The sequence below is a fragment of the Elaeis guineensis genome, chromosome 1, assembly GCF_000442705.2.
Source record: "Elaeis guineensis isolate ETL-2024a chromosome 1, EG11, whole genome shotgun sequence".
Classification (NCBI taxonomy): domain Eukaryota; kingdom Viridiplantae; phylum Streptophyta; class Magnoliopsida; order Arecales; family Arecaceae; genus Elaeis; species Elaeis guineensis.
The window spans coordinates 68,808,720-68,833,990 of record NC_025993.2 but is presented as its reverse complement, the minus strand read 5'-3'; positions in this window follow the sequence as shown (position 1 = coordinate 68,833,990).

Genomic DNA, 25,271 nt, shown 5'->3' with positions numbered 1-25,271 from the left:
AGGTTCTAGTTTACTCTGATCATGCGGCTCTGAAATATCTCCTCTCAAAGAAAGATACTAAACCGCGTTTGATCAGATGGATCCTTCTTTTACAAAAATTTGATCTGGAAATCCAAGATAAGAAGGGTTCTGAGAATGTGGTAGCTGATCACATCTCCAGGATCTTAGTTGAACACACGATAGGTATAGATGAGGTCAAAGAAAAATTTTCTGACGAACAACTTTTCGCAATATCCTCTAGCCGTCCTCCATGGTTTGCCCATATTGTCAATTACTTGTCAACAGGATAAGTACCTTCTCACTGGACAAAACAAGAAAAGGATCGATTTTTCTCGCAAATTAAACATTATTTCTGAGAAGAACCTGAACTATTCAAATATTGTCCTGACCAAGTTATTCGCCGTTGTGTCCCCGAGAGTGAATTCCAAAGCATTCTCACTTTTTGTCATTCTTCGACATGTGGGGGACATTTTAGTGGAAGAAAAACTGCAGCAAAAGTACTGCAAAGTGGGTTTATTGGCCAACGCTTTTCAAGGATGCACATGAATTTGGCCGAAGTTGTCTGCGATGTCAGCAAACAGGAAATTTATCCAAGAAGGATATGATGCCACTGACCCCCATTTTAGTAGTAAAAATCTTCGATGTTTGGGGAATTGATTTCATGGAACCTTTTCCTGCCTCATTTGGATTTGAATATATTCTGGTGGCAGTTGATTACGTATCAAAATGGGTGGAGGCAATAGCTACGCAGACTAATGATAATAAAATTGTAATTAGTTTTATCCAACGAAACATCATTAGTCGATTTGGCTTCCCAAGGGTGATCATTAGTGATGGGGGGACTCATTTTATGAATAAACACTTTGAAGCACTTATGAAAAAATATAATATTTCACATAAAGTGGCCACACCATATCACCCCCAAACTAATGGTCAGGTAGAGGTGTCAAATAGGGAGATTAAACATATCCTAGAAAAGACGGTTAGGCCCGATAGAAAGGATTGGTCTCTTCGCTTAGACGATGCATTATGGGCTTACCGTACTGCTTTTAAAACACCCATAGGAATGTCTCCCTATCGACTTGTATTCGGAAAAGCTTGTCATTTGCCGGTGGAATTGGAACATCGTGCATTTTGGGCCATACGGCAATTTAACTTTGATATGAAAAATGCAGGTTCCAATAGGAGACTCCAATTAAATGAACTTGAAGAGCTACGCAATGAAGCGTATGAGAGTGTCAAAATTTATAAGGCGCGAACTAAAGCATACCATGATAAATTTATTACACGAAAAATGTTCGAGCCCAATCAAAACATTTGGCTCTTTAATTCTAGATTGCGTCTGTTTCCTGGAAAACTTCGCTCACGTTGGGACGGACCTTTCATTGTAACTCAGGTATTTCCTCATGGAGCTATAGAACTCAAAAATCCTAAACAGGAGAACACTTTTAAAGTAAATGGTCAACGATTGAAACCTTACATAGATGGAATTAGTGATGGAGAATTAATTGAATCTGTTGATTTAGTGGATCCAAAACTGCCATAATACTCAATTCAGTCTGGCTGAAGACGTAAAACTTAGCGCTTGTTGGGAGGCAACCGAACGATTTCATATATATATATATATATATATATATATATATTGCAGCTGCAGGAATTTAGAACAAGAGCCTATTAATCAATGAAGCTATCTTCAACTTCCGAAGCAAAATTATTCCAGGTGCACTCTCTCCTTTTATTTTCTTTGTTTTCTTACTCCATTGAGGACAATGTAGATTAAGTTGGGGGGGAAGAAAATTAATCAAATCCTCGAGTATGATCAGAAATAATTAGTTTTGTGTATTCAAATTTTATTTTGATTAAGAGTCAATTAGGCATCCTAATAAATGAATGATTAACGATCAAGATAATTTTAGAGATACTGAGGAATAAATTATTAAGAAAACCCAATGAATGGTAGAGTTTAAACTAGACCAAATTTTAGGAGTGATTCTACAACCCTCTTCTTACTGATCTCAATAAAGAATCTGCTTCATGAGAAATTGGGTGGAAAGATCGAGGTATGCAAAAATTCTCCTTAAAAAAAAAAAAAAATATTGGTTTCCTACTGAGTAACCGGGCCCTTTCGCCTAAGTAAGCGTTGTGGTTCACGTAAAAAGATAGGCAATATTATATATATATATATATAAAAAAATAAAATAAAAAATAATATATATATATATATTAAGGAGACTAAATTGCAAGAAGATAATAAACCTCTTTCTCATTAAGTTAGAGGATTTAAAGAGTAAAGTTGGGAGTTGGTGAAAGAAAAGCTCTGAAATTTCTTTAGTTAATACTCAACCACTAGTTGGGTCAAATTGATAATCCAATGAAATATCTCTTTAATGGTCTGACCAAGTATCATCTACCTTTTGGGATGCCTAACCTAATTTTTGATTCAAAACCGAGTCGGTATACAATGCTGATATATCTATTTTACTCGAGGATGAGAAAAATTCAAGTTGGGAGGTGTGATAAACACTTAATTTAAGTCATTTAAAGCAGAAAATCTTATTTAATTTATTTTATTTATTAAGAATTTGATGTTTCTTTTTATATTTTACAGGAAAGATGATCGCCGATACAAAGAGTCCGATTCATAGATTAAAAAGACTCAAGTTTGAAAAAATTTAGACTTAAAATAAAATTAAAATAAAAGAAAGACGCATCCGGTATTATAAAAAATGAAGATACTATGCAAGGAATCCAAAAGGATATAGATGTCATTGTGAAGAAACTTTTGTTTCTTTTTGAAATAGATAAAGAATGTTTCACGTGAATAATGCCTGGGCGCATGAATTCAAAACAAAAGATCTGGGCGCGCGTTACGTGAATTCAAAAGAAGAAATATGTGAATTCAAAAGAAGAAAGGATGTGGGACGCGCGCGTGAACATGGGCGCGCATGAACGCGTGGATGCGGGCCGGACGAAATGGACATGGTGCGGATGCGGGCAGGATGCGGAACGCATGAGGAATGGATGCGGCGTGAGCTCATGGGTGCGCGGGTGAGCATGGATGCGGGCGGGACGGACGCAAGCAGGCGCGCACCACAGACACAGTGGTGAGCAAATTAAAGGAAAAATTTTTTATTTGGAAATACCTCAAGTGGAAAAATTTGTATTTTTTAGTCCCATATCGGAAAATCATGTAAAACTCCTCTCTCCTAATACCTATAAAAAGGCTTTTGTACTCCCATTAGAGGTGAAGCCCAGAAATTCTTCTAGAGCCTTGCATAGAGGAATAGAAAGGGACTACTTCATGAGCAGCTAGGCTAGCAGTCTCGGGAGTGGAGAAGAAATTTTGTAACGACACAGAGATGGTTTATTGTTCTAAACTTTCCTGTATTTCTTTATATGCAATAAAGATTATGCTTTTTATTTAAATTGTCATGAGTTCTTTATTTGCTCTCCTTTATATGTTTTTATTTATACTTTCTTGTTAGATTAATATTAGAAATAATTTTTACTTTCCGGAGACGCACCGTGATCTACGGATACGGGGCGTGCCGAGGAAAGAAGAGTTATTTACCTAATACTTTCCAGAGACGCACCGTGATCTACGGGTACGGAGCGTGCCGAGGAAAGACAGGTATTTTTCCTAAGATTAATCACATCTATTTAATAATAAAAAAAAAGAGATACAACTCTGCTAGTGCAAAGTAATTCAAAACTCCCGAGCTCTTTATTTTCTAATTACCTCAATTTTAAGATAATTTATTTTCTAAATCAAAAACAATGTTTCTTTTTTTTATCTTGCAATCTCAACTTAGCCCAAGGTCCCTGAGGATACGATCTCGACTTATCCTACCTACGTAGTGAGTAGAGTTATTTTTGGTGCTATCAACGACTACGCATCATATATCTTAAATTTTCAACACCTTTGAGAATATACAAAATCATCTTTATTAATTTTTAAGATAAATCATGGACACATAAATATGATTGAAATAAAAAGTCTTTTATTAATATTACAAGTACAAAAGTAAGTCTTGAAAATACAAAATGTGTTAGCCAATAATTGGTTTCTAGGGCACTCATCTAACAAACTTTCACTTGACCTAAAGCTTATTTTCCATATACCAAGATCCATCTTCTCAAGGTGAGCTTCGATCTTCTGCTAGCTGAGAGGCTTAGTCAGTAGATCTGTCATGTTTTATACAGAGTCGACTCTATGTACCTTGACGAATTTCTTCTCGAGGTATTTGCGTATGATGTGGAACCGTCGCTCTATATGCTTGAACTTCTGGAGAGACCTGAGCTCCTTAGCTAAGGCTATGGCACCATTGTTATCACAGTATAGTGTAATAGCATCTGATGGCATTACACCTAGCTCCGTAACAAACTTCTTAAACCAAAAAGCTTTCTTAGCAGTTTCAGAGGCAGTGATGTATTCAGCTTCCATGGTCGAATATGTAATGATCGACTATTTGAAACTCTTTCAACTAACTGCACCATCATTATATAAGAAAATACATCTCGATGTAGACTTTCTATTATCGACATCAATCATGAAGTCTGAATCGGTGTATCCCTCTACTTTCAGCTCTAATCCTTCACCACAGATCAAGAATAAATCCTTAGTCTTCTCAAGTACTTAAGGATATTTTTTATAGCAATCCAGTATTCTTCACTTAGATTCGCCTATTATCTGCTCGTGACACTTACGGCATGGGCTATATCAGATCATGTACATAATATGACATACGTGAGACTCTCTATTGTCGAAGCATAAAAGATCTTGCTCATATCTTGGATCTCCTCAGGTGTGTCAGGGCACATCTTTTTGAAGAGATGAATGCTATGTTTAAGGGGTAAGAGACCCCTCTTGGAGTTTTCCATGCTGAATCTCTTCAGTACCTCGTCTATGTACATTCGCTATGAGAGTCCTATTATTCTCCTAGATCTATCCCTGTATACCTTTATACCAAGAATGTAGGAAGCTTCTCCTAGATCTTTCATAGTGATTTTTTTTGACAACTATATTTTGATCGATGTCAGTATAGGAATATCATTCTCAATCAGAAGGATGTCATCCACATATAATATGAGAAATGTAACAGCGCTCCCACTGATTTTTTTGTACACACACAGCTCTTCATTTTTGATGAAATCAAATATTTTGATTACATCATTAAAGCGAGTGTTCCAACTCTGAGATGCTTGCTTGAGTCCATATATGGACCTTTGTAGCTTGCAGATCATGTGATCATTATCACTGGATGTGAAATTCAAAGGCTGCTCCATATAGATATCTTTCTTAAGATATCCATTTAGGAAGATAGTTTTCATATCCATCTGTCAAATTTTATAATCATGAAAAGCTACAATCATAAGTAGAGTGTGGATAGATTTCAGCATGACCACGGGCAAAAAGATTTTAAGATAGTCAATGCCTTCACATTAATTCTAACCTTTTGCAACTAACCTTGCCTTATAGGTCTCTAGCTTACCATCTGACCTTATTTTTCTTTTATAAATCTATTTACGCACAATAGGTATAATACCTTGAGGTGGATCTACTAAAAATCAAATCTGGTTGGAATGCATGGAGTCAATTTCTCACTTCATCACTTTCATCCATTTTCCAGAGTCAATATCTAATATTACCTCATCGTAGGTCTTGGGATCATTCTAATGTCCCTATCTCCCACAAGGAATGCTTCCTCTAGATGCTCTATAAGAATATCCAAGCATCTTTCAGGAGGATGGGAGCCCTACTTGATTTACGAGGTGGAGGAGGAACAACATCTACTAGCTGACTATTGGATTCAGATTCTTAGACTCGATGCTTTTAGAGACCTTCTCTTCGAGCTCAATCCTTCTACCACAACCTCCATCTTGGATAAATTTCTTTTCTAAGAAGATGGCATGACAGCTCATAATCACATTATGATCCTTAGAAAGATAGAAATAGTATCTCATAGTTTTCTTAGGATATCCTATAAAGTGAGCTCTAAAAGATCTAGCCTCTAACTTATTCGTCTGCGGTTGCTTAGCATAGTTCGGACATCTTCAAATCTTGAGGCATCCAAGAGTCAGCTGTTGGGAATAGTGTTCCAAAGCCAATCGTCAGCCTGTTGACGGTTGTGCTCTTTATTGTATTAGTACATGAATTATAAAATAATAAAAATTATTTTGATATTTTTCATCATAAATTGTTTCATCTTCTAATGAACTCCTGTATTGTGGTGAAGTCCTTAGGACTATTTAGACTCGACAAAGGAGGATTTATCGTTTAGTCCTTAAACCTGTTCGCGATCAAATGATATGTTGTTACCAAGGACAACAATGTTTATCAAGCATAGGTCGTTGTGTGCCATATGGGTTGGTTGTCCTCTTAACCAAAGAGTATGGAGACACTGGTATGACATACAGGTGAGATGTAAGGGTACATCTGCACTGAACGTGATCGACTCCGGAGCCTTTTCTGCTGTCAAAATTTGCTCCGATGGGATATGGGTATAACTGTCCCTCCGATCTGAGACCGCCACGGTGACTTGCAAGCAATTCACTGCACTTAGGCACTGGACTATCTGAATTTCTAATTCAGTGACGGAAGGCTACTGGGTGTAGTCAAGTATTTGACTTATCGGTGCGTGTGTCAAGATGGGATTGACCACTCCAGTTTAAGAGCTATGTATAGTCGTATTTCAATTTAGCAAAATCTTGTCCAGGATAGTCCTAGTGAGGAGTCACAGGACTGTTTGAGTTGAGCACGATTCGAATGATCTAATCAGGGTTGACAGTTTAACCCTGAGTCATCCGAAACACAGGGGTCAAAAGGGATGAATTATATAGTAACCATATTCACGAAGGTTCTAAGTGTTGTGATTGCAACTATTCGACCTATCTGAATGTCGGATACCATTGCTAGATGGTCACTTCGATTAGTATAGGAATTGGTTCCTGTGCTACCGACTTAGGTTCGAACCTGCGGGATCATACACATTAGAGGTTCCTATCTGATCTGATGGCTGATGAAGAGTCCTAATACTCATGAACTATAAGTCCTACATATCTAGAACTCTATGATCGAGAATCAAGAGTCTCTGATCATGAGTCCGACATATTTTGGGTATCGGGGTCAAGAGTCCCACTAGTTTGGGACTTTTTGATCAAGGTTTCATATCGATGGACTTTGATGCCCGATTGCCCATCAGATTTGGACTCAGTATTTATGAGAGATTTAATTAGTGATTTGATAGCTGATTAACTCAATTTGATTGAGTAATTATTTTTGGATCAAGTCCAATTGAATTGGATTCAGTTGGGTTTGACCCGATTAGGTTAAGTGTTGACCTAATCGCTAAGGTGTTTTGGTCCCTGATCTGATCAGGGGTTGGGCTTTGTCAATTTATGATTTGATTAGGATTTTATTGAGTCTAAATAAACCTAATTAAGTTAGTTTAAATTAGTCTAATTGGACCTAACTTATTTTAATTAAGTTGGTTCAATTAGATTGATTTAAAATTAGAAACCACCTTGACCTCAACTCCCTGCGCCATCTCACTTCTTCTACGCCCATTTGAATTCACGAGAAGCAACTTCTCATGAATTTTCTCCCACACAGAAGGCATCCCACACCCACCCTTGTGCGCCAATTATTAGGATAAACATGATTTGTTAGCCATTCAAATTCAAAGGGTGTTTGAATTTAAATGGATAACTAATCCCATGCGCCATGTCCTTATCCATTTTGTGCGCCCCTTGCTTTACATGAGAAAGAGTTTCTTGTGTAAACTCTCCACGCATAAGAGAGCCCACACTCTTCTCTTCTCACGTATAGAGTGGATAGGAATGAGTTGGTTGGCATTTGAATTCAAATTCGATTTGAATTCAAATAAGCAACCACTTATCTTTATCCTCTCACGCGATAAAAATGCTGCAAAGATGCGGTCTTGCATCGTTTTAAAAAAAAGATAAGATTGGGCATGCACACAAGACATCTGAGAGAGAAGGGTGGCATGAGAGAGCTTTCCTGCTTGAGAAAAGAAAAGAAAAGAAGAGAAAAGAAGAGAGAAGTGGGCGCAGGCTTTTCTTATGTACCCTATGGTTTCTGCCTAGGGTTCGGAAAGTGAGAACGTGAGCTACGAGTATCATAAGCCCACCAATCTTTGGAGAGAGCTTCAACAACCTCTCAAGTGCATCTACTGATGATCTGGAGTATTTGAAGATTCGACAGATCAAGATCGAAGGAGTTCGATCAGCATCGACCGTCAAAAGGGCTCTGCAACGAACTAGCATTCGTGAGGAGCCGATCAGATCGAAAGTTTTGTGTGGACGATCCACAGAGGCCAGACACACTGTGTGACTATGTTGTGATGATTAGACCCTCTCGACGGTGATCAAATTACGACGATCAACTATCCGCACAAAGGTAATATGTTCTGAACACAATAGTAAATTGTTTACTGTAGATATTTGAATTTCAAATTTAAGTGCATGCTATGTATATATCATATTTAGATCTTTGTGTAGGATTTATATATATTAATTAATTAAATTAATTAATAATTTTCACTGTAAAATAGTGATTTTGAAAAAGTTTTAAAATTATCATTTTACCCCTGCACTAAAATTCACTTCAAATGGTATCAGAGTGGGTTCTAAAATATGATATATATATTTGCATGTATAGATTAAGTTGTAATCTAAAAGTTTAAATTTAAAATTTAAAATTTGAAATTTGAAATTTAAAATTTGTTCGAAATTCAAAATTTAGAAATTTGAAATTTAAAATTTAAATTTTGAAATTTGAAATTTGAAATTCAAAATTCAAAAATTTGAAATTCAAAATTCAAAATTTAAAATTTGATTAAAATTTTAAATTTAAAATTCAAAATTTAAAATTTAAAATTTGTTTAAAATTTGAAATTCAAAATTTAAAATTTGAAATTTAAAATTTAAATTTTAAAATTGGCATATTTAGATATACTTGATCCAAGTAGCAAGTAGTCTAATTGGGTTAGTTATCATGGTCGTCCAATCATAGGAGAAAAGTAGGATTTAAAGGCCCTCTCCTCCCATTCGATGGGATTCTCCTATGGTGGTAGGGGTGCCGCTGTAATTATATCCCATACAGATGAAGCAGTGAAAGGACTTAATTGTAAAGGTTCAATTATAAAATTTATCATGAATTTGTTAGATTAGATCTAAAGGAATATTCATGATTTATTTTGATTGAGTTATTTTCTGTTATGTAATTAGCAATAGGATTGCTGTTTATGAAATATGCTGATCTATTTGTGAAATGAGTCAACATATTTGGTGAAAAAAAAATAAAACCTTTCAAATTTAAAAATTATTTTTGAAATACCAAACCCTGGCCCATCAGCCCAAAAACTTAATTAAAAGAATTAAGTGTTGTCAAGTTGGTCTAGAATTGTGAATTAAGACCTAAGACAATTGCATAAACTTGTGGGTCAATGGGTTGGATTAGGTCCATAATTGGGTTAGACCTAAGGTTAGCTTAAAGAAATGGACTAAATTAGAGTAATTGATAAAATCTAATCAAAAGTTGAATTAGATTAGGTCAAGGACACTTTAGACTCAACTCCAATAGTTGTAGTTGAATGGGTCCATGTCTTTAACTAGACCAAGATGGACTTAATTCATGGCTACACGGTGGAACCCTATTTACTAAGTTGATCAAATTAAAACTAATGAACCGATTGGTGTCTAAGGTAAGTTCGACAGTTTGACCAGTGGTTCTTAAGTGGGAGCTACTCGCATTGATTCGATCTCTGACGAGTTAATGACATATCCCCATCACTAATCTCACTTACCTGGCCAATCTGGTGAGTTAGATTTTGATTAGATCCCTTGGTGATTAGGACTCACCCATGTCATTAGGTAAATCAGTGTGACTGATTTAGGTGCTCCTAATGTCGGCTTTAATTAAATCCTTTTTAATCTGACTTGGTGAAGTCAGTGGGAGGATTGAAATTAGCTGGTTAATTTCTTCTCTTCCTTCACTTGATAAAATTCTCAAAAATTATTAGATCCCTAAAATGATTAAGTTATAATGATAACTAAGTCATAGCCTCCCATTAAGTGAATGATAATGAGTCCATTAGTTTAATAATCACTGGAGGCCCAAAGGCCTGATGCTTATTGACTAATAGAATTATCATTCATAGTATGATAATTTGGTTGAGTCTTTCTGATGGTGGTCAGGTTGGCCGGTCAAAGTCGGGCCTGATCATTTATTGATCTGATTCATCAAATCAAGTCATGTTAATGGTTGGACCTAATCGGATCTTTTCAGCGGAGGCCAAAGCCTATTGATTAGGTTCTGGGGTAAAATTAATTACTAGAAGTTGTTTAGAGAAACAACTGGTTATGAACCTACCCATAGATGCACATGGGTTGACCAACCAAAGTTGGGCTCGTGTGTGGTCTGTGTGGATTCTAGTACCCACTAAGGAATTAAAGTAATTCTTCGAATTGGAGGTTGAGGCTACCAGTTCGTAAAAATATTGAGAGAAACTTTAGACTAAAGTTCAAGTTTTTAGTATTAATAATTTATATACTAATAGAGGTCTGATTTTCTTTTATGCAGCTATGGCCACCACCCTGTCGCTCCGGTCATTATTAGATAATGACAAGCTCATGGGATCTAATTTTGATAGCTGATATCGAAAATTAAAAATCATCCTTGAGCATGAGCAGATCCTTTATGTAGTAACGGATCCGGCGCCCGAGGAGCCAGCCCCGAATGTGAGAGGGATGGTCTGAGACACTTACTAGAAGTGGGTCAATGATCGTACCACCATTCGGTGCATAATGCTGGCGGCAATGAATGATGAGTTCAGTCATAAGTTCGAGAACGCCTAGCCGCAGGAGATGCTTCAAATGTTGAACGACTCCTTTGGCATGCCTGACGATGTTGAAAGGCACAAAACTAGTTGTGCCATTTTCAATGCTCGGATGAGGGATGAGGCCTCAGTCACCGATCATGTATTGTACATGATCGAAATGATTGAGCGCCTAAATAAATTGGGCTTTCCCTTGCACGAGCAGCTCGGTAAGGATGCAATCCTTAATTCTTTGCCCAAATCCTTCCTCCCCTTTCTTACTCATTTTCGGATGACAAAGCCTGCTGTGAACTACCACAGTTTGTTGGGGTTGCTGCAGAACTTTGAGAAGGACCACCAGCTCCAAAAGGAGTCGGTGAATGTTGTGGGAGGGTCTTCTTCTGGTCGTCGACCCTTTAAGAAAGGGAAGAAGAATAAAAAGAAGAAAAATAAGAAGGTGCAGCCGCATGCTGGGACGTCAGCACAGGGTCAGACCAAGAAGCGCAAGCCCGACCAGAGCCAAATGGAGTGCTTCTTTTGCAAGAAGCAGGGACACTGGAAGAGGAACTATCCTCTATACATTGCCTCCCTGGACCCGAACAGGCCGAAGAAGAAGCAAGATAATTATATGATAACACCTTGCAATTTTTTCATTTGTGATACTACTGCTTGGGTATTGGATACCGAAAGCCCTTATCATATTTGCAATTCGATGCTGGGTCTACAGGTCAGTAGGAGATTTGATGAAGGTGAGAGGTTTCTGAACGTTGGAGATGGAAGCAAAGTTCCAGTTCTAGCTTTAGGAATCATGAACCTTGTAATCAACTCTCGTAATGTAATTCTGAGTGAATGTCACTATTGTCCAAGTTTTTTATTAAATATTATTTCTGTAGGCCTTTTGGCCATGAATAGTTATCAATTTTTAATAAAAGAAAATATTTGCAATATTATTTTGAATGGTGTTACAATGTTTGTTGGACAACTAAATAATAGAATTTACTTACTATCACAGCCTCTTAATATGGTTCAAACCTCCGGTAAATGTCCTAAAATAGATAATATGTCAGAAGTCTACCTTTGGCACTGTAGGCTAGGTCATATTAATAAGAACAGGATAAACATGTTGGCTTAAGAAGGAATTTTTGAAGTTGGTGATTGTGAATCACTTCTAACCTGTGAGTCCTGTCTTCTTGGGAAGATGATCAAGTCACCTTTTACTGAAAAAAGTGAGCGAGTCAGTGAACTTTTGGGTCTGATACATTCTGATGTATGTGGACCCATGAGCTCAAGTGCAAGAGGTGGATATTTCTACTTCATAACCTTCACAGATGATCTATCAAGGTATGGGTCTGTCTACTTAATGAAGCATAAGTTGGAGTCATTTGAAATGTTCAAACTATTCCGAAATGAGGTAGAAAAATAAACTGAGAAGTGTATTAAAATTCTTCGATCTGATCGAGGAGGTGAATACCTTTCTAATAAGTTTCTGACATATCTTGGGGAGAATAGGATTCTCTCTCAGTGGACTCCTCCTGGAACACCACAGCATAATGGTGTATCTGAAAAGAGGAATTGAACCTTGTTGGACATGGTTTGATCCATGATGGGGTTTGCTGGTCTGCCGATCTCTCTATGGGGATATGCACTTGAATCAGCTTGTTACCTTCTAAATAGGGTTTCGAGTAAGTCTGTAACCAAAACGCCATATGAGATATGGATGGAACGTAAGCTAGTACTCTCACACCTTAAGATTTGGGGATATCCTGCTTATGTTAAACGTTTAATTACAGACAAACTTGGACCTAGATCTGACAAGTGTTATTTCATAGGGTACCCAAAAGAGACCAAAAGATATTATTTCTACCTAGCTGATGAGCAAAAGGTATTTGTCAGCTTTAAGACAATCTTTTTGGAAAAGGAGTTCCTTGGTAAAGGGACTGTTGCCTCTAAGGTCGAACTTGAAGAAGTTCGGCAGGTGGAAAAACTGACACAAGTAGCTGAACCTGAATCGGATTTGATTAGATCAAATCCGGAGCCCATTGTTCCTGCATCATTAAGGCGGTCCGGTAGAGTACCACATCAATCGGATAGATATTATGGTTTCTTGGTCTGGGACGACGATTTTATCGAACTTGATGAAAATGATGAAGATCCGATCACCTACATAGATGCAATGCGGAGACCTGACTATGAGAAATGGCTAGAGGCCATGAAATCCAAAATGGAGTCCATGAAGGTCAACGATGTGTGGACATTGGTTGACTCACCCGAAGGAGTAAAATCCATAGGATGAAGTGGGTCTTCAAGAGGAAGAGAGGCGCAGACGGAAAGGTAAAAACCTATAAAGCCCATCTGGTTGCCAAGGGATACCGTCAACGTTATGGTATAGACTATGACGAGATATTTTCTTCTGTGGCAATGCTCAAATCCATTCGGATTATGCTTGCGATAGCTGCCCATCTGGACTATGAAATCTGGCAGATGGATGTGAAGATAGCTTTTTTAAATGGAGAGCTGGATGAAGAGGTGTATATGATATAACCTGAAGGGTTCACATCCACAGATGAGTCTAAGGTGTGCAGGCTACAAAGGTCCATTTATGGACTTAAGCAGGCATCCTGGAGTTGGAACATACGTTTTGATAGGATGATCAAGATGTATGGCTTCGTTAAGAACAGAGAAGAGCCCTGCATTTATAAGTGGGCTAATAATCCAGTAGTAGTATTTCTTATATTGTATGTGGATGACATTCTCTTAATCGAGAATGATGTCCCTGCATTACAGGGAATAAAAATTTGGCTGTCGTCATAGTTTTCCATGAAGGATCTGGGAGAAGCTTCCTACATCCTAGGGATGAGGATCTATAGGGATAGATCTAAAAGGTCGCTTGATTTATCCCAGTCCATGTATATTGATACTATGCTGAAGAGGTTCAGCATGGAGAATTCCAAAAATGGCTATCTACCGATAGGTCATGGAATTTTTCTCTCAAAGAGGGATTGTCCGACAATACCTTAAGAGAGAGAGCGTATGGATAGAATTCCATATGCTTCGACAGTGGGATTTATCATGTATGCCATGACATGTACATGACCAGATGTGGCATACTCACTAGGGATCGTGAGTAGATACCAATCTGATCCAGGAGAGAATCATTGGAAGGTTGTTAAAATCATCCTGAAGTATTTAAGAAATACTAAGGACCAGTGGCTTGTTTATGATGAATCGGACTTGAGACTTATAGAGTTTACAGACTCTAGTTTTCAGTCTGATCACGATGACAGCAAGAGTGTATCGGGATTTATTTTTACCCTTAATGGTGGGGCTGTCTGCTGGAAGAGTTTCAAGTAGCACACTATGGCTGATTCAGTTTGCGAGGCAGAGTATATCACTGCATCAGATGCTACCAAAGAAGTGGTGTGGCTGAAAAAATTCATCACCGAGCTCGGAGTAGCATCCTCTCTTGTTGGTCCAGTTCTGCTCTACTGTGATAGCTCTGGAGCCATTGCTCAGGCGAAGGAACCAAAGGCACACTAGCGGACGAAGCATATTCTGCGCCGCTACCATCTCATCCGAGAAATTATGGATCGAGGTGACATTGACCTTCAGAAGATCGACAGGAAGGAGAACTTGGCCGACCCATTCACTAAAGCCATTGCGGTGAAGGAGTTCGACGACTTCAAGTCGAAGATGGGTATTAGATACTGCACCGATTGGCTTTAGACCAAGTGGAAGATTGTTGGGAATAGTGTCCCAAAGCCAATCGTCAGCCTGTTGACGGTTGTGCTCTTTGTTGTATTAGTACATGAATTATAAATTAATAAAAATTATTTTGATATTTTTCATCACAAATTGTTTCATCTTCTAATGAACTCCTGTGTTGTGGTGAAGTCCTTAGGACTATTTAGACTCGACAAAGGAGAATTTGTTGTTTAGTCCTTAAACCTGTTTGCGACCAAATGATATGTTGTTACCAAGGACAACAACGTTTATCAAGCATAGGTCGTTGTGTGCCATATGGATTGGTTGTCCTCTTAACCAAGGAGTGTGGAGACACTGGTATGGCATACAGGTGAGATGTAAGGATACATCTGCACTGAACGTGTCCGACTCCGGAGCCTTTTCTGCCGTCAAAATTTGCTCCAATGGGATATGGATATAACTGTCCCTCCGACCTGAGACCGCCATGGTGACTTGCAAGCAACTCACTGCACTTAGGTACTGGACTACCTGAATTTCTAATTCAGTGACGGAAGGCTGCTGGGTGTAGTCAAGTAGTTGACTTGTCGGTGCGTGTGTCAAGATGGGATTGACCACTCCAGTTCAGGAGCTGTGTACAGTCATATTTCAATTTAGCAAAATCTTGACCAGGGTAGTCCTAGTGAGGAGTCACAGGACTGTTTGAGTTGAGCACGATTCGAATGATCTAATCAGGGTTGACAGTTTAACCCTGAGTCATCCTAAACACAGGGATCAAAAGGGATGAATTATACAGTAACCATATTCGTGTAGGTTCTGAGTATTGCGATTGTGACTATTCGACCTATCCGAACGTCGGGTACCATTGCTAGATGGTCACTTCGATTAGTACAGAAATTGGTTCCTGTGCTACCGACTTAGGTTCGAACCTGCAGGGTCACACACATTAGAGGTTCCTATCTGATCTGATGGCTGATGAAGAGTCTTAATGCTTGTGGACTATGAGTCCTACATATCTGAGACTTTGTGATCAAGAATCAGGATTCTCTGATCACGAGTCTGACACATTTTGGATACCGGGGTCAAGAGTCCCACTGGTTTGGGACTTTTTGATCAAGGTTTCATATCGATGGACTTTGATGCCCGATTGCCCATTAGATTTGAACTCAGTATTTATGAAAAATTTAATTAGTGATTTGATCATTGATTAACTCAATTTAATTGAGTAATTATTTTTGGATCAAGTTCAATTGAATTGGATTCAGTTGGGTTTGACCCGATTAGGTTAAGTGTTGACCTAATCGCTAAGGTATTTTGGTCCCTGATCTGATCAGGGGTTGGGCTTAGTCAATTCTTGATTTGATTAGGATTTTATTGAGCCTAAATAAGTTTAATTAAGTTGGATTTCAATTAGTCTAATTGGACCTAACTTATTTTAATTAAGTTGGTTCAATTAGGTTGATTTAAAATTAGAAACCACCTTGACCTCAACTCCCTACGCCACCTCACTTCTTCTGCGCCCATTTGAATTCACGAGAAGCAACTTCTCATAAATTTTCTCCCATGCAGAAGGCATCCCACGCCCACCCTTGTGCACCAATTATTTGGATAAACATGATTTGTTAGCCATTCAAATTCAAAGGGTGTTTGAATTTAAATGAATAACTAATCCCATGCACCATGTCCTTATCCATTTTGTGCACCCCTTATTTTACACGAGAAAAGTTTCTTGTGTAAACTCTCCACACACAAGAGAGCCCACGCCCTTCTCTTCTCACATGTAGAGTGGATAGGAATGAGTTGGTTGGCATTTGAATTCAAATTCGATTTGAATTCAAATGAACAACCACTTATCTTTATCCTCTCACATGGTAAAAATGCTGCAGAGATGCGGTCTTGCATCGTTTTAAAAAGGAGATAAGATTGGGCATGTGCACAAGACATCTGAGAGAGAAGGGTGGCATGAGAGAGCTTTCCTGCATGAGAAAAGAAAAGAAAAGAAGAGTAAAGAAGAGAGAAGTGGGCGCAGGCTTTTCTTGTGTATCCTAGGATTTCTGCCTAGGGTTCGAGAAGTGAGAACGTGAGCTACGAGTGTCGTGAGCCCACCAAACTTTGGAGAGAGCTTCAACAATCTCTCAAATATATTTGTTGATGATCTAGAGCATCCAAAGATTCGACAGATCAAGATCGAAAGAGTTCGATTAGCATCGACCGTCAAAAGGGCTCTGTAACGAACTAGCATTCGTGAGGAGCCGATCAGACCGAAAGCTTCATGTGGATGATCCGCAGAGGCCAGACACACTATGTAGCTATTTTGTGATGATCAGACCCTCCCGACGGTAATCAAATTATGGTGATCAACTACCCGCACAAAGGTAATGTGTTCTAAACACATAACAGTAAATTATTTACTGTAGAATTTTGAATTTTAAATTTAAATGCATGCTATGTATATATCATATTTAGATCCTTGTGTAGGATTTATATATATTAATTAATTAAATTAATTAATAATTTCTACTGTAAAATAGTGATTTTGAAAAGTTTTAAAATTACCGTTTTACCCCTGCACTAAAATTCACTTCATCAGCTTCTTACCATGCCATAACTTATATGGTGTGATAAGAATGGATTTAGAGAGAATTCAATTCAAAAGATAAATTATAGAAAGTAATGCATATCTTTAAAGAAAGACAGAAAGATCTGTGAAGCTCATCATAGATCGGATCATATCTAATAGGATCCAATTTCTCTTTTCGAATATCTCATTGAGTTGAGGCATCTCTGCAGATGTCTACTGTGAGACTATGCCGTTATTCTTGAGATAGATCCGAAATTTTTTAGTAAGGTATTCCTCTCTTTGATCTGATCGAAGAACTTTTACAGATTTTTTGATCTATTTTTCTACTTTATGTTTGAACTCTATGAACTTTTCAAAAGCTTCAGACTTATGATGTATCAAATATACAAAACCATACTACGAATAATCATCGATAAAAGTTATGAAGTAGATATAGCCATTCTTGACTTGTACATAGAATGGACCGCACAATCAGTGTGTACTAGGGCTAATATCTCATTGGCCCTTTCTCCTTATCCTATAAAGGGTAGCTTAGTCATTTTTTCTTGAAGACAGGACTCACAAACCGGATAAGACTCAAAAGTCAATGGCCTGAGAAGATCATCTTTTTTTAGTTTGTTGAGTCTGTCCTCTCCTATATGGCCTAGCCTAAGGTGCTATGGATATTTTTGGCTAATCCTATCTCTAAGTCTCTTAGACCCTACGGTATTCACAGTTAGCTTATTAATGTTAACACTCGCATCCATATGCAAATGATAAAGATTGTCAATCAAGAAAGCATGTGCAACAACCTTATTTCCAAAATAAATTGCATACATATCTTTATTGAAATGAAAATTATAGTTATCCTGTGCTAGCACAGATATGAAAATTAAATTCCTACTGACTACAAGTACATAATAGCAATCTTTCAAAATTAAACTAATTTCTAATGATAATTACAGAGGGTAGATCCTGACGGCCATAACAGTAATCCTTGCTCTATTACTTATCTGGAGAATGATCTCGCCTTCCCTCAGTCCTTTAACTTCTTCAAGATTCTACATAGAAGTGCACAAATAAACACTTGAACCAGAATCTAAAATTCAACTAGAAGAAGAGGAAATCGTTAAATTAGTTTCAATTATGAGCAAGTCAGATGTACCTTCAGAAAACTCATCCTTCTTTCTATTCTTCACAGTCACTAGGTATGCCGGACAGTTTCTGCTCCAGTAGCCTTCGACATTGTAATAGAAATACTTTTCCTTGTCATCAATTTTTTTCAAAACTTGCTTCTTGGGCTTGGCCTCGTTCTTTTGCTTCTTTGCAGGATTCTTCTTTTCTTGAAAGAAGACTTTCTCTTAAAAGAAGCTCGCTCTGCAGTCAGAACTGTACCTCTTGAATATTTTCAAAGTGCCCTCAGCTGTTACTAACATGTTCAGTAATTTGGGCAAAGTTCTATCATTCTTATTCATATGGTAGTTCATAATGAACTATCCATACGAATCAGAAAGAGACTGGAGGATCAAATCTACTTGTAATTCTTTGTCTATGTTCATCTCGAGCTTCTGAAGCTCTTTGATGTCCTTGATCATTATCAAATAATGATCATTGATGAACTGCTCATCATGCATTTTCATTCTGACTAGTCTTTGAGAGACCTCAAAGTGATTTGTGTGACTCTGCTCGCCATACAACTCTTGCAAGTGAGTCAGCATCTCCTTAGCAGTCCTCATATCTTCATGCTGGTCCTAAAGATTATTGGACATGGATGCTAGAATGTAACACTTTGCCTTATTGTCCTCATCCACCCATATTTCAAGAGCGGCTCGTCGATTAGGGGATGGACAAGCTGGTAACACAAGTGCATCCTGATCAAGGACATGGGTTAGTTTCTCAAACTGAGAATGATTCTTAAATTTTGAAGCCAGTCTTTGTAGTTCATTCCAGTCAACCTATTTGTGTCAAGAACATGAGCTAAAGGATTAAAACTTGACATGGTTATCTACAGAGAGAACAGTTTCTAGTTAGATACTTGTACTTATTAAATATTTATTTTAGGAACTTTAAAAAATAAACAGGACTCCCACTATTTTTTTGAATCTTCCACACTCTTCGGATGGAGAAACAGAAATTTTTACACGATCAATTTTTAGTGGATACCACGATCCCACTGATCCATACGCATCTCATCTAACAGTTATTGATGAGCATAGATCAATGAGTGGACAACACCTTATCTATTGCTTCACTAAGCAAAATATAATGGGTTTAGTCTCTAAGTCCTGTGGCCTTACCTAATAGTTATTGGCATATTTTTTAATTAAATCTAATCCATCATTCACCAGCAGGTGCAAAGCCATCATTAGCATCCTTATCTAGCGGTTATTGGGCCTAACCCTATCTCTATCCTCGGGCATCAAATGCCAATAGAGTGGTTGTACCTATTAGATGAATATCCTAGAAGCCAATATGACTGACATATTATAATAATTCTAGAACATAATTTTGTACTAATATATTGATATGATCAATAAAAGGGCAATAACTTTTTCATTCAAGTGTGATGTATCCTTGAATCATCCATGAAATTAGTATCAATACATATTCCTAAAGTGTTGAAAATTAGAGACATGTATTTAATTCCTAAATACTCTCGATCATAGGATCATCAAGAGGACGATGATAGATCCAGATAGACTGATGCATAAATTGCTTCCATCGAGATAGATGAGTCTCTGGTCTACTGTGTAGAGACACAGGGAGATGAGTGCGGGTTGTTATTAGAGAACAACTAGTACTGAGCATGACCATATGAGAGATCACTTGGATTTCTATTCGATCGTCAGTGATTATCTCGATGCTGTAGTTGTGTGATTGGTGCTTTGACTTGAGATAATACTACTGCTCTCAGTGAGGCTGCTAAAGTTTGACTGACACATAAATATGGATTTTAATGAGCCCTTATAGTGGATGTTGGCGACAACTGGTCCACTGTAAGAGTGGGGTACGCATCAAGATAGGATCTATCGACCTTGATAGAGAAGAGTAGTCCTATGAAATTTGAAAGGCTAATTCCAAGAATCTATGGTCATAGTAGTGTGATTGATGGAAAAGAGTTTCTATAGAAGTCACAACTGGACTTGAGCTAATCGAATCTATCATATGACTGATATTGAGGTTTGATGATTTATCCATGATCTGCCATCTAGTCGGTACTCACGATAGAGGGACTAAATCACACGTTAACTACACTTAGAGGTTTATTTCAGTTCTACTGGGTTGTCACTACATACTACTAGGTGTCACTAGTGGATTGTGAGGATACATTGGGATCGTTCTAGATCGACAATCCTTATTGAGTTAGAGTGAAATTGTTCTGACCCTTTGAAAAGAATTTCAATAATACAATAATAGAGATTATTGTATATCTTACTATCAGATAGAATTGAATCTATGGGATCAAACAATAAAGGGATTAGGCTTAAAATAAGTAATTGAGCTTATGAAGTATCAATTGAGTTTAGAGAAACTCATTGGGTTCATGATAACCTTGCTAGCACATGGTTGGACCCAATTTCTCTTTCCGTTGGGATTACTTATTTGATAAGATAATTCTAACTTAATTATCTACTAATAATCTATATGAATTAGATTTATGAGACTTTAATTGTTGGGTGTGTAAGATTATGGATCATATTTATTAAGGGTGCAAGTCCCTAATTAATTTTTTTGATAGTTATTTTTGGGCGTCACCTTGATTTGATCAAGTTGGACGTATCCATTGATTAGAGGGCTTTTAGTTCTCTTATGGGGTGTCTCTTGAGTGTATTTTGGGGTGTCTAATTATGGGTGCAAGGGCTCCAATTGTTGGCACCTAATGGGCTTCCTAATGTAAGTTGGATAACTTAAGTTAATAGGAATCCTAATGCAAGTAGTACTTGTATTATGAGATTGAATAGGATTCAATTCTCATGCCTATTTAAAGAGACCTCTCCTAAGATCTCTAGAGAATCCAAACCAGCAGCCCCTCACACTCAAAGGCTTTCCCTACACCCTCTCTTCCTCTCCTTTTCTCTTCTCTTGGACGTTCTACACGCCCATCCTTTGGGATGCGAGTCCCAAGGAGTTTCATGCCCAAGGTGTTGGGCATTTCATAATTTACTGGTTGCTGGTATTTTGTAACAGTACAAAATAAGGAGAAACTTCAGAGAAGAGGAGAAGAAAAAGATCAAGGAGAAAGATCAAGCGTTGATCGCGATCCAGACTTCATTCAGATTCAGCAGACTGAATTTTGGAGAATCAAAATTTAGATTAAAGAGAGCTATTCCAGGTTGATCCTGAGTGGATACTCATAGAGGTCGGATACTTGTGTGGCTAAGAGAGAATCTCTTCTCTTTTAGATCCAGATTCGAAGAAAAAGATTATGAAATAGGTATGTGATTTGATCACAATCTGAATTTCAGCATATGAGTTAGATCTATATGATTTTATATTTTTATACATATATAATTTAGATTAAAAATATTTTAATCTTATTCTTCACTATGGTATTTAGAAAATATAATTTTTGAAACACATATGCATGCATCAAACCCCGAATTCCAATAGTAGTATCAGAGCCACAGCTTTTCATATGTTGAATTTTGATATATATATTTTTAAAAAAGTTTCAAAATTAGATTTTTTCTTAATACATGAGATGTATAGATAGATTTTTTAATCTAAAATTTAATTTTATATTTAATTTTAGAACATATAGTTGATATATAATTGTATGCACAGATCTGAATTTTGATATAGAAAGAGTTATAGTTCATGTTCATGTGATACATAGATGCATGCACAAAATTTGAAATTTTTATATGATCTAAATTTTGATTCATATATATGATATATGATTGTATATTTAGATCATAAATTTACTTTTAATTTGATCCATGATTAGTATATGAGATATATGATATCATGCTTAGATTTGAAATTTAATTTAGATATGATTTTACATGCATATATGTGATATACGACAAAACCTGAAAATTATTTTCATATTTTAAAAGTTACTTTCATGCAATGAATTTAGATCTAAAATGTGATTTTAGAATCTAAAATTTATGTTTGTGTATGAGGATTTTGATCATGAAAAAATCATAAATTAGGTCATATAATAGGATTGCATTTAAGATTTTTAATTTGAGTTATAAGGGTTAGATTAATTAAGTTAATGATCATAATACAATTATTGTTGTTCAAATTGTTTGAATCCCATATGTAGAATCGATTAACCTAAGGACCTAATTTTGCTTATTGATTTGAGCCTGATTCGCTAGAGCTAACCAATTATGATCAATCGACTTATTGGTGTCTAAGGCAAGATAATGAGATGTGGTTATTTAATTAGTTCCGTTAGCCGATCTGGCCAATTTATTGGTGTCTTAGGAAGGCAATGGGGGGACCCTCACTGATCTCTACTTATTTGGTCAATTTGGAAGATTGAATCTTGAATTAGATTGCTTAGCAAACTGGTTTAGCCTATGCCAGTTAGATCGATCAGATGATGACTGATTAGATGAGACCTAAACTTAAACCTCTCCATAAATATTAAGTCCATAGGTCTTCCATCATTGTAGATGTGCGGGTGTGCTATCGGCATTGATTATTCTCGACTGATTACAGTGGTTCAGTTACATCGAAAATACGCAACCACTCTATTAGTAAAGAGTTGCTTCAGGATAAGGATGGGGTTGGGTCCAATAATTGTTAGGTGAGGGATCCAATGAGAGCCTTGCATCTACTAGTGAACGATGGGTCGGGCTTAACTAAGAAGTGTGGGCAATAACTGTTAGGTGAGCTCATATGATTTAGAGATCAAGTCGCTGCAACATGCTTAGTGAAGTATCTGGACAAAGAGTTACCTACATATTGGTGTGCATATTACCAATAACTGTTAGGTGAGGTGCACGTCATCCGTAGGACCACAACATCCACTAGGAATCCTTTGTCATGTTAGAGTTTTCATTTCCTTCTCGAGGAGTGGAGGGATCTGATAAATTAGTCAGAGTCATTATTTGCATCTTAAAGTCTCTAGAAGCAAATTAAATATTAAGTACAAAAGTCTAACTTGAATATCTACTCTCGCAGTTAAACCATAATCTCAGCCTCAAATCTTCTAGCCCGCATCTTTGAAACCAATCATTTGACCGATACCAATTACAAAAACTAGCTCAGAAACTTTAAGATTATCCTGACTTTAGAAAAGTTAAGCCATATTCTCGATTAGGATCCCATAGTACTACCAAACCGTCCCACTGTTGAGCAAAAGCTACTTTCGAGAAGTGGATGGATGAAGACAGTTGGGTTAAGTATTATGTGCTAGCGTCTATGTCAAATGGGTTGCAAAGCCAGCATGAGCATATGCCCACTGCCCGAGCCCTGATCACTCACCTATAAGAGTTGTATGGTGAGCAGAGCTGTATTGCATGCTTTAAGTATCCAAAAGACTCTTCAATCTGAAGTATGTGAAGGGCAATCTGTCCATGAGCACTGTATGATAGTGATCAAGAACATTGAAGAGCTTGGAAAGCTCAGACTAGAAATACAATGCAAAAGGAATTGCAGATGCATCTGATCCTTCAATCCCTTACCAGTTTATATAGTCAATTTATTATGAATTTTCATATGAATAAATTTGATTGCACTATTTTCAAACTCGTCAACATGTTGGTCACTATGGAGGATACCTTGAAGAGTTCAAGGGACACTGTTCTTGCTGTGGAGCGGACCTTTTCTTCCAAGAGAAAGCTACAGAAAGGAAGAAGGTTAAATCCACGAAGAAACAAAAGAAAGAGAGCAAGCTGAAGAAGGATGGTCCAAAGGCGATCGAGGCAAAATGGAAAGTGTTTCCACTGTCATGCTGAAGGCTACTGGAGGAGGAACTGTCCTAAATATCTGGAGAGCCTAAAGACCTAAAAGGGTGATAAGCCTTTTGAAGGTATGCTCGTGATTGAATCTAACCTTACAGTTTCTTCTACTTCTAGTTGGGTATTGGACTCTGGCTCAAGTGCTCATATATGTATCTCAATGTAGGATCTGATAGAAAGTAGTTGGTTGAGGGAAGGTGATATGATCCTTTGGATCGACAATGGAGCAAAAGTTACTGCAGAGATCATTGGTACATACCCTCTTCGATTATCGTCTGGTGTTAGATTATATTTAAAAGACTATTATTATGTTCCTGTAGCTAGTCAAAATTTAATTTTCATGTTTGTGTTAGCACAGGAAGGTTTTGAAATTTATTTCAATAAAGATTTTTATTCTATTTATTTATGAAATAAATGAATTGCATAAGATCTTTTAATTGACAGTCTTTATCACTTGCATGTTGATGCGATGTGAACCTAAATGAGTAAATAGTGAGCACTGTAGGCCAGAAGAGATCCAGAGATGAAATTAATCAGAAGTACTTGTGGCACCATAGGTTAGGCCATATTGAAGAGGACAGGATAAACAGACTGAAGAAAGATGGGATCCTTGTTTCTCTTAACCCAGAGCCGTATCCAGCTTGTGAATCTTATCTTTGAGAAAAGATGGCCAAGTTGCCTTTCGTAGGATATGGAGAAAGGGCCATAGAGTTACTTATCCTGGTATACATCGATGTGTGTGGATCATTTGATGTGCAGGACAAAGGTAGTTATACCTACTTCATTACCTTACCGATGATCTGTCTAGGTACAGGTATGTGTATCTTATGAAACATAAGTCTGAGGTCTTTGAAAAGTTCAAAAAATTTTGACATAAAGTAGAAAAACAGACAGGCAAATTCATTAAGGTTCTTCAATCTGATCGAGGAGGTGAATATCTTAGTCAAAAATTTTTAAGATATCTTAAGGACAACGGTATAGTCTTTCAGTGGATCCCTCCTGGAATGCCTCAGCTCAACGAGATATCTGAAAGGAGAAATAGAACCCCATTGGATATGATCCGGTCCATGATGAGCTTCACTGATTTAGCCTTATTTCTTTGGAGACATGCCTTGTTAACTGTCATTTACTTGTTGAATAGGATTTCATCAAAGTCCGTTTCTACCACACCATATGAGATATGGTTCGATAAGAAGTTAATTCTTGGTTATCTCAAGATTTGGGGATGTTCGGCCTATGACAAGAGACAAATGG